The sequence below is a fragment of the Equus quagga genome, chromosome 10 (assembly GCF_021613505.1).
Source record: "Equus quagga isolate Etosha38 chromosome 10, UCLA_HA_Equagga_1.0, whole genome shotgun sequence".
Taxonomy (NCBI): domain Eukaryota; kingdom Metazoa; phylum Chordata; class Mammalia; order Perissodactyla; family Equidae; genus Equus; species Equus quagga.
This window is the reverse complement of record NC_060276.1, coordinates 60,868,009-60,884,845: the sequence shown is the minus strand read 5'-3', so window position 1 is coordinate 60,884,845 and position 16,837 is coordinate 60,868,009. Positions and strand designations below refer to the sequence as shown.

Sequence of the window (16,837 nt, the reverse complement as noted above, 5' to 3'; positions counted from 1 at the left end):
TAAAAAATCTGAACAAAATGGGTATGAAAGGAAACTACCTCAACATAATAAAGGTCATATATGACAAACCCACAGCTAATATCATATTCAATGTTAAAAAAGTGAAAGATATTGAATTAAGAACAGAAATCAGACAAGGATACTCACTTTCACCACTTTTATTTAACATACTGTTGGAAGTTCTAGCCAGAGCAATCAAGCAATAAAAAGAGATAAAAAGGATCCAAATTGGAAAAGAAGAAGTAAAACTGTCACTATTTGCAGATGACATGATTTTATATACAGAAAACCATAAGGAATCCACAAGGAAACTATTCGAAACAATAAACGAATACAATAAAGTTGCAAGGTAAAAAATCAACCTTCAAAGATCAGTTGCATTTCTATACACTAAAAATGAACTAGCATGAAGAGAAATCAATAATACAATTCCATGTACTATTTCAAAAAATGAATAAAATACCTAGGAATAAATATAACCGAGGAGGTGAAAGACTTATACACCAAAAAATATAAGACATTATTGAAAGAAACTGAAGAAAACATAAAGAAATGGAAAGATATTTCATACTCATGGATTGGAAGTATAAACATATTTAAGATGTCCATGCTTCCTAAAGCAATCTACAGATTCAATGTAATCTCTATCAAAGTCTCAATGACATTTTTTGCAGAAATAGAACAAAGAATCCTAAAATTTACATGGAGCACCAAAAAACCCTGAATAGCCAAAACAACCCTGAGAAAAAAGGACAAACTTAGCAAAGTTAGCGATATAACAATTTCTCGTTTCAAAGTAAACTACAAAGCTCTGGTAATCAAAATAGCATAGTACTGTCGGAAAAACAGACACAGATCAATGGAAGAGAATGAAGAGCCAAGAAATAAAAACACACATCTATGGACAGGTAATCTTTGATAAAGGAACCAAGAACATATGATGGAGAAAGAAAAGTGTTTTCAATAAATTGTGTTGGGAAAACTGAACAGCCACATGCAAAAGAATGAAAGTAGACCATTATATTATCTTACACCATATACAAAAATTAACTCAAAATGGAGTAAAGACTTGATTGTAAGAGGAGAAATCATAAAAATTCTAGAAGAAAATATAGACAGTATGTTCTGCAACACCAGTCTTAGCTATATCTTTTTGAATACCATCTCTCACCAAGCAAAGGAAACAAAATAAAAAAGAAACAAATGGAACTACATCAAATTAAAAAGCTTCTGCATAGTAAATGAAACTATCAACAAAACAAAAAGGCAACTTAACAATTGGGACAAGATATTTGCAAACCATATATCAGATAAGGGGTTAATATCCAAAATATGTAAAGAACTCATACATCTCAACAACAAAGAAACAACCAAATTGAAAATGGGCAAAAGATCTGAACAGACATTTCTCTAAAGAACATATACAGATGGCCAATAATTACATGAAAAGATGTTCAACATCACTAATTATTACAGAAATGCGAATCAAAACTACAATGAGATATCAACTTATACCTATCAGAATGGCTATAACTAGCAAGACAAGAAATAAGAAGTATTGGAAAGGATGTGGAGAAGTGGAACCCTCATACCCTGCTGGTAGGAATGCAAACTAGTGCAGCCACTGTGGAAAACAGTATGGAGATTCCTCGAAAAATTAAGAATAGAACTACTGTATGATCTAGCTATACCACCCCTGGGTATTTATCCAAGGGACACAAAAGCACAAATGTGTAAAGACAGATGCACCCATATGTTCATTGTAGCACTATTCACAATAGCTAAGACTTGGAACCAATCTAAGTACCTATCAATGGATGAATGAATATAGAAGATGTGGTATATACACACAATGGAATGCTACTCAGCTATAAAAAAAAGATGAAACCTTGCTGTTTCCAACAACATGGGTGGAGCTTGAAGGTAGTACAGTAAGTGAAACAATTGAGGTGGAGAATGTCAAATATCATGATTTCACTCATAAGTAGAAGATAGAAAAAATCAACAACAAACAAACACATAGATACATAGATTAGATTGGTGGTTATCAGAGGACAGTGGGGAGAGTGAAAGGGGTAATATGATAAATGTATATGGTGATGGATGGTAATTTGTCCTTGGATGGTGAACATGATGTAGCCTACATAGAAATTGAAATATAACAATGTACACTTGAAATTTATATAATGTTATAAACCACTGTTACCTCAATAAAAAAGATGCACAGTTAAAAGCAAAGGCTTCCAAATGCAAAAATAGCCTTATTGAAAGCTTCCTTTCAAAAATTAATGAAAAATTAAGATATAAGAGATATCTCAAAGAAAACACTATACAAAAGAATGTTAAGTTAATGGCTTTACAGAAACTCCCATATCTACCTTCAAAGGAGGGCCCCCTGTATGGGCTCCTTTGAGTGTAAATGAGACTCTCAGAGATTTTTTAGTAAACTATACTATAATCCATATACCAGAAACAAAATTTGTAATTGAATGTTGTTTTGTAACTAGTGAGCTTTATACTTGCTTGACTCATGGCAGTAATTTTAAAACACTTGTGGAGAGTGATGTCAGCATCATGGCAGAGTTGCCTGTTCCCTTAGGCTCTCCCCTTAAGATAAAATGAAAAGGACATTCACTAACCAACAGAAGACATCCATACAACTCAACATATGCCTGAGAAATCCACGCAGCCCTACATCTGAGGGTGGGGGTACTGGATCTCCTGGGAAACAGTAGAAGGAGGTAAGTGGATTTCCTCCCCCTCCCTAGTAACAGTAACCTAGGGCATGGGACCTCACACAGTAGCTGGTGTGCAACTCTAAGGAGAGATAGATGAAAAAGGAAAACCTCTACAGGAACGCTTTTGCTCTGAGTAGCTTCCCAGCCCAAATGAATGCTCACCAAGGCAGCTAAGTCACCATGGGGGCACTCTCACCAAGCCAAACAGCTCAGGTGGGCTGCTAGTGAGTGCAGAGTGGGAAAATTGGTGGGAAAGAAAGTGCTCCCTCCTCCCCATCCTGCCTGGTGCACCATCTTGGTCAGTCAGCCAGCACAAGGGATCCCCACCAGAGTGCATGCTCCAGCCTGTGTGAAGTAGCAGTGGCCAGATACAGAAGTCCCTATTGGCACAACTCCCAACAGATGGGCACAACTGCCACGGCCTGTGGTCAGCTCCGGAAACAGAGCTACCACCCCCCAAGTGGTGGCAGGTGGAATGTGTGACCTGATACTATGACTATGTGCCAGCAAAGGTTCACCCCACCAAACAGCATGAAGAAATACACCCAAGAACAGAAGGAAAACTATTGTCCAGATACCAACCCTGAAGTCTCAGACATTTACAATCAAAATGACAGAGAATTCAAAATAATTATCATAAATAACCTCAATAAGTTACAAGAAAACTCAGAAAGTTAAATGAACTCATGAATAAAATTAGTTAGCAGAGGGAATTCTTCACAAAAGATTAAAACTATTTTAAAAGACCCAAATGGAAATATTGGAGGTGAAGAAGACAATGGATGAGATAAAAAATATCTGGAATCCTTCAATAACAGAGCTCATATTATGGAGGACAGAATTAGTAATTTGGAGGATAGAAATATAGAAATGCTTCAAGTGGAGGAGAAAAGAAAACTAAGACTGAAAAACATGAACAAATTTCTAAGAAATATCCAACTCAATTAGGAAATGCAGCATAAGGATTATAGGTGTTCTAGAGGGAGAAGAGGGGAGAAAGGAGCAGAGAGCTTGTTCAAAGAAATAATAGCTGAGAACTTCCCACACCTGGTGAAGAAGCTGGAATTAGATGTACATGCAGCTAAGAGAACAACTAATTACAACAATGTAAAAAGACCTTCTCCAAGGCATATATAAGTAAAATTGACAAAAGACAATGGCAAAGAAAAAATATTAAGTGCAGCAAAGCAGAAGAAAATAACCTACAAAGGAACCCCTACCAGGCCTTCAGCAGATTTCTCAGCAAAAACCTAACAGGCTAGGAGAGAGTGGAATGATATATTCAAAACACTGAAAGACAAAAACTTTCAGCCAAGAATACTCTATCCAGCGAAACTATCCTTCAGATATGATAGAGAAATAAAAACTTTCCCAGATAAACAAAAGCTGAGGGAGTTCATCTCCACAAGATTTCTCTACAAGAAATGATCAATCAATCAATCATGCCTGAAAAAAAAAATAGAAAGGGTTTACAAAGGGTTTACAATTATAACGTTAAAGATAACAGGAATGAAATCATCAAAAAGAACTAAAATCACTTCATTATTATCACAAACTCACAATACAAAATGGAAAAAGTTATGAGAACAATAACTCAGACAGGGAAGAGGTAGGGATAGACCCTGCTTAGACTCAGGAGATAGGACGTTCAGAAAATGGACTATCTCATCTATGAGATCTTTTATACAAACTTCACGGAAATCACTAAACAAAAAAAAGAACAGAAATGCAAATGATAAATAAAGAGTAACTGAGAATTCCATCATAGGAAATCACCAAACTGAATTGGCAGTAAGAAACACACGGGACAAGAAACAAGAGAAATAAAGAACAACCAGAAAACAAGAGGTAAAATGGCAGTATTAAGTCCTCATGCATCACTGATCACTCTAAATGTAAATGAATTGAATTCTCCAATAAAAACATAGAGTGGCTGGATGGATTAAAAAGCAAGACACAACAATATACTGTCTCTGGGAAACGTATCTCACTCTAAAGACAAACAGAGTCTCAGAGTGAAGGGATGGAAGACAATACTCCAAGCTAATGGCAAACAAAGGAAAACAGTTGTTGCCATACTTATATCAGACAAAGTAGACTTCAAGGTAAAAAAAGCAAAGAGAGACAAATAGGTGCAGTATACAATGACAAATGGGACACTCCACTAAAAGGATATACACTTATAAATATATATACACCTAACACAGGAGCACTAAAGTACATAAAGCAACTATTAACAGACATAAATGAGCAACTAAAAGCAGTAGAAAAATAGTAGGAGACCTCAACACCCCACTTACATGAATGGATAGATCATTGATACAGAAAGTCAACAAGGAAATAGTGTAATTAAACAAAAAACTAGACCAGATGGACTTAACAGATATATATAGAACACTCCATTCAAAAACATCAGGATACACATTCTTCTCAAGCACACATGGAACATTTTCAAAGATAGACCATATGTTGGAAAACAAGGCAAGCCTCAAAAATTTAAAGAAGATTGAAATCATATCAAACTTATTTTCCAACCATAATATATATGAAACTAGAAATCTATGCAGGAAAAAAGCTTGGAAAATGACAAATATGTGTAGACTAAACGAAGTGCTACTGAACAACCAATGGATCAAAAAGAAATTAAAGAAGAAATCAAAAAATATCTGGAGACAAATGAAAATGAAAATACATCATGCTAACTCATATGAAATGCAGCAAATGTGGTCTTAAGAAGGAAATTCACTGCCATACGGGCCCATCTTAACAAGCAAGAAAAATCTCAAATAAATAATCTTAAACTACACCTAACAGAACTAGAAAAAGAAGAACAAACAAAGCCCAAAGTCAGCAGAAGGAGAGAAATAATAAAAAATGGAGCAGAAATAAATGAAATAGGAACTAAAAAGACATAGAAAGGATCAATGAAACTAAGAGTTGGTTCTTTGAGGAGATAAACAAAATTAACAAACCCTTAGCCAAACTCACTAAGAAAAAAGAGAGAAGGCTCAAATGAGTAAAATTATAAATGAAAGAGGAGAAATTATAACAGATACCACAGAAATACAAAGGATTGTAAGAGAATACTATGAAAAACTATAATGTCAACAAATTGGACAGTCTAGAAGAAATGGATAAATACTTAGATTCATACAACCTCCCAAGACTGAATCAAGAAGAAATAGACAATCTGAATAGACCAATCACAAGAGATTGAAACATAAACCTAAAACCTCCTAAAAAATGAAAGCCCAGGACCAGATAGCTTCACTGGAGAATTCTACAAAACAGTCAAAGAGGATTTAATACCTATCCTTCTCAAACTATTCCAAAAAGTTGAAGAAGTTGGAATACTTTTAAGACATTCTAGGAGGCCAATATCACCCTGATCCCAAAGCCAGCCAACAACAGCACAAAGAAGGAAACTTACAGGCCAATATTGCTGATGAGCATAGATGCAAAAATCAACAAAATTTTGGCAAACTGTATACAGTAATACATTAAAAGGATCATACACTGTGATCAAGTGAGACATACCAGGGACTCAGGAATGGTTCAGTTTTGGCAAATCAATCAATGTGATACACCACATTAACAAAATGAGGAATAAAGGTCACATAATTATCTCAATAGATGCAAAGAAGCATTCAACAAGATCAAACATCCATTTATGGTAAAAAATTCTCAACAAAATGCATATAGAATGAAAGTTCATCAAAATAATAAGTGACATCTATAACAAACCCACAGCCAACATCATACTCAATGGTGAAAAACTAAAAGCCATCCCTATGAGAACAGGAACAAGGCAAGTGAGCCCACTCTCACCACTTTTATTCAACATAGTACTGGAAATGTTAGCCAGAGGAATTAAGCAAGAAAAAGAAATAAAAGTTACCCAAATTGGAAAGGGAGAAGTGAAGCTCTTGCATTTTGCAGACAACATGATTCTATGTGTAGAAAAACTTAAATAATCCATCAGAAAACTATTAGAAATAACAACTACAGCAAAGTTGCAGGGTAGAAAATCAACTTACAAAAATCAGTTGGATTTCTATACTCTAACAACAAACTATCAGAAAGAGAACTCAAGAATACAATACCGTTTAGAATCACAAGAATCACAAGAAAAAGAATAAAATATCTAGGAATAAATTTAACAAAGGATGTAGAAGACCTATAAAATGAAACATATGACATTGTTGAAAGAAATTGATGATGACATAAAGAAATGAAAACATATTCCATGCACATGGATTGGAGGAATAAACATCACTAAAATGTTCATATTACCTAAAGCAATCTACAGGTTTGATGCAACACCAACCGGGTTCCCAAAAAGATTCTTCATAGAAATAGAACAAAGAATCCTAAGATTCATGTGGAGTGACAAAGATCCTGAATAGCTAAAGCAATCCTGAGAAAAAAACACAAAGCTGGAGGCATTGCAATCCCTGACTTCAGAATATACTACAAGGTATAGTAACCAAAACAGCATGGTACTGGTACAAAAATAGAAACACAGATCGATGAAACAGAATTGAAGGGCCAGAAATAAAACCATACATTTACAGAGAGCTAATCTTTGACAAAGGAGCAAAGAACATTCAGTGGAGAAAGGAAATTCTGTTCAATAAATGGTGTTTTGGAAAAATGAACAGCTGTATGCAAAACAATGAAAGTAGGCCATTATCTTATGCCATACACAAAAATTAATGCAGCGTGTATTAAAGACTTGAAGGTAATACGTGAAACCATAAAATTCCTAGAAGAAAATATAGGCAATACAATCTTTGACTTCAGTCTTAGAAGCATCTTTTCAAATACCATGTCTACTCAGGCAAGGGAAACAAAAGAAAAAGTAAACAAATGGGTCTATATCCGACTAAAGACCTTCTGAAAGGCAAAGGAAACCTGAAACAAAATGAAAACACAACCCACCAACTAGAAGAAAATGTTTGCAGATCGTATATCCAACCAGACGTTAATCTCTAAAATACATAAAGAACTCATACAACTCAACAACAAAAAAACAAAAAATCACATCAAAAAATGGGAAGAGGATATGAACCGACATTTTTTCGAAAGAAGATATACAGATGGCTAACAGGCACATGCAAAGGTGTTCAACATTATTAATCGTTAGGGAAACACAAAAATTACCAAGACAAAAATTAAGAAACGTTGGAGAAGATGTAGAGTAAAGGGAACCCTCATACACTGCTGGTGGGAATGCAAACTGGGTGCAGCCACTATGGAAAACACTATGGAGATTTCTCAAAAAATTAAAAATAGAAATACCATATAATCCAGCTATCCCAATACTGGGCATTTATCCAAAGAAGTTGAAATCAACAATTCAAAGAGACTTATGCACACCTTGTTCATTGTAGCCTTATTCACAGTAGGCAAGACAGGGAAGCAACACAAGTGCCCATCAGCTGATGAATGGATAAAGAAGATGTGGTATGTATACACAATGGAATACTACTGAGACACACACACAAAAAAAACAAACCATGCCATTTGCAACAACATGGATGGATCTTGTGGGCATTATGTTAGGTGAAATAAGCCAGATAAAGACAAACATCACATGATTTCACTTATATGTAGAAGATAAACACATGGACAAAGAGAACAGATTAGTGGCTACCAGAGGGGAAAAGAATTGCGGTGGGCATAAGTGTTAAAGGGGCACATGCATATGGTGACTGAAAAATAACATTGTACAGCCGACATTCACAATGTTATAATCTATTATGATCTCAAAAAAATAATAAAGAATAAACAAAAGAACTCCCCAAAAAGCACTAGCTATGTGGTCTCTATGTATGTGCGTCTATATAAGTATGCTACATATATGATATTTTTCTAGCCCCAGATGGCATAATTTCTTAAAGAATCCTATTTAATTGGTTTAAAGTAAGTGCTCATATAAATTATTTCAAAATATAATACAAATTAATGCAAATGAATATCAGGATCATGTGACATAGTAAAATATTCTATATAAAATCAAATTTGTTTGTTATCTTTAGAGTTATAAGCATTAAATATAAAACTTTTGTTCTACCCAGGCTTACCAAAGCCAAACAAATTCATGTTATCCCTTTTACAAAATTTTGGCAGGAAAAATTGATGGCTGACCTTGTCTTATGTCTAATTTTTGTAGGTAATCTAACTATAATTATTGGGAACAAGTAAACTAAATAGATATAATTAAGATTAAGGGGGTTTTAGGTGAAAATTTTAGTCCAATGTACTTAAATATAACTTCAAAAGTTTTTGGTAACATGAAACCATAGAGTTTTACTAAATTAAATTTAATGATAGAAGTCTATTGATTATCTAGAACATTTCCAAATAAGATAAAATATTACTTACTAAACACAAGTTTATCTAATTTTGGCTTCTTATCACAGAAAAATTTAAAATATTTGAGTTTAATAAACATGTTTTCTGCCATGCTGAGAATTTTCTATGAGAAAGCACATGTTTTTAGAAAGTATTTTTTAAGTCTGACAAGTCACAGAATGCTAATATAAAGACAGCTCATAATTTCTTACTTCCTAGATTTCACTAAAGATTAAGATTTCTAGAGGTTGATAATTCTAATTATTATATATCACTAAAGCTCCTAAAATGAGGGAAATATCTCTCTATACAAGGAAAGTAAGATATATGTTTTCCGTAAAAAAGGTATAAGAAATGGAGATATTTTTGTTTGTTTTATTAAGAAAGTAAATTTTTCCTAAGATACTAAGAAGGAAGGAAAGCATGGGACAAGTTCTGAATGTAATAAAGAAAGTTATAGAAGCTTTGTGGAAGATGAGCCATGGGAAAAGAGTTTTATGCATGGTCAAATTGGCGGATTAAAATAAATTTAATTAAATAAATTTTAGTATCAAAAGTAAGCTGGCACAAAATTAGAATTAGGTTTTCTCTCACTTAAAAGGATAATTTTCTTGAACTTTTAGTCTGCTATTGATAAAGAGATTATGAAAAGATTTTTTTTACCTTTGAGTAAAAGAGGGAGGGACTTTATGTTTTATCAAAATAAATTTCCTGTATTGTTTTTATCAGGTCTTTAAGCACAAGGGCTAAGGTTCTTCTTAGAACTATTTAAATTTTTGTATTTCCTTGAAAATCTTTAATTGTCACCATGGTTAAATGGACAGCTAGGCATTGTTTCACAGTGACCTATGATCCTATTTGACCAAGTGTTCTAAAACCTTTTGATATTTTTGACAAACTTCCCCAAATTCAAATTCAAAATAAAGTCTTTCTTTTGATCTGAAAGCAACTTGGAGAATTTCTAACAGCCCCCTAGGACTTTTCAAATAATATTCTCTTTTCTTATATAAAGGAAAATCTTAAAATAATTAGATTTATTTGGTAAACTATATGGGGAAACTTTGTCAAATAAGCGATGCTAAGCCTCCTTTATAGATATCCTTTCATGCATATATGCTATTAATGTAAACGTTTCAAAAATTATATGAAATTTTTAATATGTACTGTATAATGTTATCACATAATTCTAGTTGTTATTTTAAAATGTTATATGTCACCAAAATAACCAAGTTTCCATCTCAATTGCATTATTATGTTTTCTTTTGTCACCTATAGATAGTTATTTTGATGCTTTTGCAAATATATTTTATCTTCAGAGATTCTGGGAAAGGACTTTGACACTTACTCAAGAATACTGGTTTCTGATAAACTTTCAGATAAGAAAATTGAACTGGGTAAGAAATTACAGAATTCTAACAGAGACACAGATGAGTTTCAAACAAAAAGAAACTAACAAAAGATTAGGAATAAATATTAGTTACATAGGACTACATGAACCAAGGATGATTCTCTAAAGTTTTGTTTTTCCAGATTTAAATAATCTTTTCTTTTAAGCTATCAACAATTTGGTAGTATATATCTTTCCAAATAAGCGTGAAACATCTACTTTTTCTCCCTACCTGATCCCTCCAGAATTCAGAAACTCTGACTATTCTTTTTTTAAAAATTGTTTTATTGAGGTCCTACTGGTTTAAAACATTGTGTAATTTCAGTGGAACTTTATTATATGTCACTTTCTATATAGACTGCATCTTGCTCACCCCCAATAGTCTAGTTTTTATCAGTCACTATATATATGTGCCATTTACCCCTTTTGCCTTCCCTCCCACCCCATTCTCCCTTCGTAACCACTAATCTGTTCTCCTTACCCATGATTTTGTTTTCTTCCAAATATAAGCAAAATCATACTGTGCTTGTCTTTGTTTCTTTGGCTTATTGGCTTAACATAATACCCTCGAGATCTACCCATGTTGTTGAAAATGGGAAGATTTAGTCTTTTTTTATGGCTCAAAAGCTTTCCGTTGTGTGTATATACCACATCTTCTTTATTCCTTCATCAATTGATGGGTACTTGGGTTGCTTCCACATCTTGGCTATTGTGAATAATGCTGCAATTAACATAGGGGTGCATAAGTCTCTTCGAGTTGTTGATTTCAACTTCTTTGGATAAATAACCAGTAGTGGGATAGCTGGATTATATGGTGTTTCTATTTTTAATCTTTTGAGAAATATCCATACTGTTTTCCCTATGGCTGCACCCAGTTTGCATTCCCACCAGTAGTGTATGAGGGTTACCTTACACCACATCCTTTTCAACTTTTATTTTTTGTCTCGTTAATTATAGCCATTCTGATGGGTGTAAGGTGATATCTCATTGTAGTTTTGATTTGCGTTTCCCTAATAATTAGTGATGCGTTCATTTTATCATGTGTCTGTAGGCCATCTGTCTATCTTCTTTGGAAAAATATCTGTTCATATCATCTGCCAACTTTTTGATGATAGTTTTTGGCTTTTTTGTTGTTGTTGAGTTGTATGAATCTTTATATATTTTGTACTTCAATCCCTTGTTGGATATATGATTTGCAAATATCTTCTCCCAGTTGGTGCTTTGTATTTTTGTTTTGTTCATGGTTTCCTTTGCCTTGCAGTAACTTTTTAGTCTGATGTAGCCCCATTTATTTGTTTCTTCTTTTGTTTCCCTTGCCTGAGTAGACATGATATTCGAAAATATATTGCTAACACTGATGTCAAAGGGTGTACTGCCTGTACTTTCTTCTAGGAGTTTCATAGTTTCAGGTCTTACATTCAAGTCTTTAAACCATTTAGAGTTAATTTTTGTATATGGTGTAAGTTAATGGTCTGCTTTCATTCTTTTGCATGTGGCTGTTCAGTTTTCCCAAGACCATTTATTGAAGAGACTTTCCTTTCTCCATTGTATGTTCTTGGCTCCTTTGTCAAAGGTTAGCTATCCATGGATGTGTGGTTTTATTTCTAGGCTCTCAATTCTGTTCCATTGATCTGTGTGTCTGTTCTTGTGCCAGTACCATGCTGTTTTGCTTACTATAGCTTTGTAGTATATTTTGAAGTCAGGGATTGTCATGGACCCAATGCTGTTCTTTTTTCTCAGGATTACTTTGGCTATTTGGGGTCTTTTGTTGTCCTATATAAATTTTAGGTCCTTTGTTCTATTTCTCTGAAGAATGCTATTACGATTCTGATTGAGATTGCATTGAATATGTAGATTGTGATAGGTAGTATGGACATTTTGACTATGTTTATTCTTCCAATCCATGAGCATGGAATACCTTTCTGTTTCTTCATGTCTTGTATTTCTTTCAATATTATTATGCTTTTCAGTGAATATGTCTGTCACCTCCTTGGTTAAATTTATTCCTAGATATTTTATCCTTTTTGTTGCGATTGTAAATGGGGTTATATTCTTGACTTCTCTTTCTGCTAGTTTATTAGTTTATAGAAATGAAACTGATTTTTGTATGTTGATTTTGTACCCTTTAACTCTTCTGTAGTTATTGATTACTTCTAATAGTTTTATGGTGGATTCTTTAGAGTTTTCTATATGCAGAATCATGTCATCCACAAACAGTGAGAGTTTCACTTCTTCCTTTCTGTTTTGAATCACTTTCATTTCTTTTTCTTGCCTAATTGCTCTGCCAACAGCCTCCAGCACTATGTTGAATATGAGTGGTGAGAGTGGGCACCCTTGTCTTGTTACTATTCTCAGTGGGATGGCTTTCAATTTTTCCCCTTTAAGTATGATGTTTGCTGTGGTTTTGTCATATATAGCCTTTATTATTGAGGTCCTTTCCTTCTATACCCTTTTTTTTTTTATCATAAATCGATGTTGGATCTTGTCAAATCCTTTCTCTGCATCTACTGAAAAGATCATGTGATTTTTATTCTTCATTTTGTTAATGTGGTGTATCATGTTGATTGATTTGTAGATGTTGAACCTTTCCTGCATCCCTAGTATAAATCCCACTTGATCATAGTGTATGATTCTTTTAATGTACTGCTGTATTCAATTTGCTAATATTTTGTTAAGCATTTCTGCATCTATGTTCATCAGTGATATTGGCCTTTAATTTTCCTTTTTCTGTGTTGTCCTGGTGTGGGTTTAGTATCAGGTTAATGTTGGCCTTGTACAATGATTTGGGAACTGTCTCATCTTCTTCAATTTTTTGGAATAGTTTAAGAAATGTAGGTGTTAAATCTTTGATGGTTTGGTAGAATTCTCCAGAGAAGCCATCTGGTCCAGGACTTTTGTTTTTGGGGGATGCTTTTGAATACTGTTTCAACCTCTTTACTTGTGATTGGTCTATTCAGACTATCTATTTCATCTTGATTCAGTTTTGGGAGGTTGTATCATTCTAAGAATTTATCTATTTCTTCTAGGTTATCCAATTTGTTGATGTATAGTTTTTCATAGTATTTCCTTATAATCCTTCATGGTATCCATTGAAATTTCTCCTCTTTTATTTTTAATTTTTATTTATTTGAGCCTTCTCTCTCTTTTTCTTAGTGAGTCTAGGCAAGGATTTGTCAATTTTGTTTGTTTTCTCAAAGAACCAGCTCTTAGTTTCCTTGATCCTTTCTATTTTTTTTTATTCTTGATTTCATTTATTTCTGCTGTAATTTTTATTATTTCTCTCCTTCTGACTTTGGGCTTTGTTTGTTCTTTTTCTAGTTCTGTTAGGTGTAGTTTAAGATTACTTATTTGAAATTTTCCTTTCTCATTGAGGTAGGTCTGTATTGGTATAATTTTCCCTCTTATTACTGCTTTGCTGCTCCCATAAGAGTTGCAATGTTTTGTTTTCATTTTCATTTGTCACCATGTATTTTTTTATTTCTCTTTTAATTTCTTATTGATCCAATGGTTGTTTAGTAGCATGTTGTTTTGTCTTCACATATTTGTGACTTTCCCAGCATTTTTTGTGTAGTTGATTTCTAGTTTTGTAGCATTGTGGTCAAAAAGATGCTTGATAAGATTTCAATAATTTTAAATTCATTGAGGGTTTCATTGTTTCCCAACATCTATTCTGTCTTTGAGAATGCTCCATTTGCACTTGAGAAGAATGGGTGCTCCACTGCTTTTGTATGGAATGTTCTCTATATATCTATTAAGTCCATCTGGTCCAATGTTTCATTTATGTTCACTGTTTCCTTTTTGACTGTCTGAATGATCAGTTGATGTTAATGGGGTGTTGAGTGCTTCTAGTGTTATTCTGTTGTTGACTATCTCCAACTAGGTCCGTTAATAGTCGCTTTGTATACTTTGGTGATCCTTTCTTAGGTGCATATATATTCAAATATGTTATATCCTCTTGGTGGAATGTCCCTTTTATCATTATATACTGCCCCTCTTTGTCTCTCATTATCTTTTTAATCTTGAAGTTTGCTTTGTCTGATATATGTATGGCTACACCTACTTTCTTTTGGCTGCCATTTGGAGTATCATCTTCCATCCCTTCATGCTGAGCGTTTGTTTGGCTTTAGAGTTGGGATGTGGTTCTTTGGGGCAGCAGATTGTTGGTTCTTTCTTTTGAATCCATCCAGTCACTCTGTTTTCTTTGATTTGAGAATTCAATCCATTTATATTTAGAGTGATTATTGATAAATGAGCGCTTAATGTGCTCATTTTCTCTCTTGTTTTCTGTTTATCCTTTATAGCCATTTTTTCTTTTCTCATGTATTTCTGATTGCCAATTCATTTTGGCAATTTTCTGTAATGGTTTTCTCTTTATTTATTATTCATGGGTCTGGTCTTATTTTTTGTTCAGTGGTTACCATGAGGTTTGTATAAAAGTTCCCATAGATGAGATAGTCAATTTCTTTTTCAATGAAGTAACATTGGTTGATATCATTATATAAACTTCAGATGTACATCATTATATTTCAATTTATGTGTAGACTACACCATGTTCACCTCCCGAAGAGTAATTATAATACATCACCTTACACATGTGACTTATCACTACTTTTGCCCTCCTCCGTTCCCTCTTCCCCTCTGGTAAGCACCAATCCAAACTCTGTCTCTATGTGTTTGATTATCGTTGTCTTTATCTTCTATTTATGAGTGGGACCATACATATTTGACTTTCTTCCTATGAAATATTTTGCTTAGCATAATACCCTCAAGGTCCATCCATGTTGTCACAAATGGCAATATTTCATCCTTTTTTATGGCTGAGTAATATTCCATTGTGTATATATACCACATCTTCTTTATCCATTTGTCCTTTTATGGGCACCTAGGTTGCTTCCAAGCCTTGGCTATTGTGAATAATACTGCAATGAAAATAGGGGTGCGTGTATCTGTATGCATTTGTGTTTTCATGGTCTTTGGATAAATACCCAGCAGTGGAACAGCTGGATTGTATGGTAGATCGATTCTTAATTTTTTGAAGAATCTCCATACTGTTTCTCATAGTAGCTGCACCTGTTTGCACTCCCACCAACAGTGTATGAGACTTCCTTTTCTCCACATCTTCCCTAACACTTGATATTTCCTGTCTTGTTAATTGTAGCCATTCTGATGGGCATGAGTGATATCTCATTGTAGTTTTGATTTGCATTTCCCTGATAGTTAATGATGTTGAACATCTTTTGATATGCCTATTGGCCTTCTGCATATCTTCTTTGGAGAAATGTCTGTTCAGAACTTTTGTCCACTTATTAATTGGATTGTTAGCTTTTTTGTTGTTGAGATGTATGACTTTATGTATTTTGGATATTAATCCCTATCAGATATATGGTTTGTTAGGTTGTTTTTTGTTTTTATTGATAATTTCCTTTGCTGTGAGCATTATAACTTGATGTAGCCCCATTTGTTTATTTTTTCTGTTGTTTCCCTTGCCTGGTCAAACATGCTACTTGAAAATATGCTCCTAAGAGCAATGTTGAAGAGCATTCTACCTATATTTTCTTCTAGAATTTTCATGGTTTCAGGTCTTACATTCAAGTCTTTAAGCCATCTTGAATTAATTTTTGTGTATAGTGTAAGATAATGATCTACCTCATTCTTTTGCATGTGACTGTTCAGTTTTTCCAACATCATTTATTGAATAGACTTTACTTTCTCCATTGTATGTTATTGGCTCTCGTGTTGAAAATTAGGGGTCCATGGATGTGTGGGTTTATTTCTGGGCTCTTGGTTCTGTTCCATTTATCCATGTGTCTGTTTTTGTTCCAGTAACATGCTGTTTTGATTACTATAGTTTTGTCATATATTTAGAAATCAGGGAGTTGATACCTACAGCTTTGTTCTTTTTTCTTAGGATTCCTTTGGCTATTTGGGGTCTTTTGTTGTTCCATACAAATTTTAGGGTTCTTTGCTCTATTTCTGTGAAAAATGTCTTTGGAACTTTGATAAAGATTGCATTGAATGTGTAATTTGCTTTAGGAAATATAGATATTTTATCTATGTTAATTATTCCAGTCCAAGAGCAAGGAGTATTTTTCCGTTTCTTTGTGTCTTCTTCAATTTCTTCCAACAATGTTTTATGGTTTCCAGTGTACAGGTCTTTCATCTTTTTGATTAAATTTGTTCCAAAGTATTTTATTCTTTTTGTTGTAATTGTAAATTGGATTGTATTCTTAATTTCTCTTTATGCTTCTTGTTTGATATTATATCTAAATGGAACTGATTTTTATATGTTGATTTTGTATCCTGTAACTTTTTTGTATTCATTTATTATTTCTAAAAGTTTTTTGGTGGATTCTTT

At 33.6% G+C, this 16,837-nt stretch overlaps 1 pseudogene; it reads left to right on the top strand.

The window, feature by feature from the left end:
• Positions 1 to 16,837, top strand: part of LOC124245458 (sodium/hydrogen exchanger 2-like) — a 140,371-nt pseudogene that overhangs the window by 35,758 nt on the left and 87,776 nt on the right.